The following is a 1,280-nucleotide window of genomic DNA, read 5'->3' as shown; positions in this document are numbered from 1 at the left end:
CCATTTCCTCACAAATAAAGCCTAACTTTTCTAACTAACTTTGGTAAGACTTTGGAATAATCCACTTGACTAGGAGAAGGGGAAGAATGTTTGTAAATTCACCTCTATTCGCACTTAGATCCAAATGATCATAAGTCAGCAGGAAATCCATTGCTCTGTGAGCTCGGGCTCAATATAAGGGATCGACTCAGATAAAACAATACTTGTACTCGCTTCCTTTTTTTTAACTTCATCACCAACTCCCCCGGCCGCTAAGGGTCACATGGACCAGCCTGGCTCGCCCCGCCCTCGCTCCCGACGTAGGCAGGGTCTGGTCCGACGTAGGCAGGGTCTGGTCCGACCCACACTCGTGGCGGGAAAAGCAGCGGAACTGTGCTTAACAGCTGCTGGCTCCGCGGGGATCTTGAGGAGCGGCGGGGAGCGGGTGAGTGAGTGTGTGGGCAAGAAGGCTCTAAGTGGACTGCGTCCCTTCGTAGCCACGGGGGCTCTCCTGGGAAGCGCGGAGTCCCCTTTCCCGCCGCCTGGTTTAAAGGCAGGGGGCGGGGCGCGCGCCTTAGGTGCGCACGCGCAATTCCCAGTCGGGTCTCCTCTGTGGGTGTCCGGGCGTTTCCAACTCGCCTGGGACTCCCCCTTGTTCTCCCGAAGTCACTCCGCACGGCCTGGTCCGCCCGCGGGGGTGCGGCTGTGATGGAAAGGGGCTTGGAACTTTTACTATAAGACAGAAGCTTCCCAGGAATTTCCGCTTCTGAACTTCCCATCCAACTCAGACCCGAAAAAAACAGGTGTGCAACTTGGTGGTCAGCAGGAGCCGGGATCCAGTGGTCACTTGACTTAAATCTTGAGTTTTTATAAAATGTATTTCTCATTCCCTTCTGACCTTTCCCTTGGTAGACTTATGGAGGTTACAGTCTCTGCTTGGGTTTGTTAGCTGGACCATCAGCCGTTAATTAAGCTCCTTCGCTTGAGTATCTCAATTCTTGGCCCTTCGTGCTGCCACTCATAATTACCTTTATAAAAAGTCAATCTGGTCATTTCAGATTACTTTTAAAACTCCTCTTTGGCTGCCCACTGTCAAGTTTAAATCCTTAGGTGGTGGGTGTCCAGGCCTTTGGCAGTCTGACTCTGACTCAACTTGTTTTCTAAAGGTTCTTATCATTTTTTTTTCCATCTCATGCAGTTGAATCCCAGCCCTGTGGAAAGCGTGTCTGTATTGTGTCTTTCATGCTTTGATACTTGTGCTCCAGCTGTTCCCTGAACTTGTTCTTACCACTTCTCTGCCA

The 1,280-nt window shown here is 51.0% G+C and overlaps 1 protein-coding gene across 3 annotated transcripts in view; it reads left to right on the top strand.

Moving 5' to 3' along the window:
- The first annotated feature begins 326 nt into the window (after window positions 1-326).
- Window positions 327-1,280, top strand: part of TIMELESS (timeless circadian clock) — a 26,401-nt gene continuing 25,447 nt past the window's right edge. For 2 of the 3 annotated variants that reach the window (XM_010839258.1, XM_010839256.1), the window contains exon 1: window positions 327-424. The gene's annotated coding sequence lies outside the window, so the exon portion shown is untranslated. Of the gene's footprint in view, window positions 783-1,280 lie in introns of all 3 variants that reach the window. The other variant, XM_010839257.1, reaches the window with a different exon arrangement.

The sequence above is a fragment of the Bison bison genome, unplaced genomic scaffold (assembly GCF_000754665.1).
Source record: "Bison bison bison isolate TAMUID 2011002044 unplaced genomic scaffold, Bison_UMD1.0 scf7180017864115, whole genome shotgun sequence".
Classification (NCBI taxonomy): domain Eukaryota; kingdom Metazoa; phylum Chordata; class Mammalia; order Artiodactyla; family Bovidae; genus Bison; species Bison bison.
This window is presented reverse-complemented; position numbering and strand designations above follow the sequence as displayed.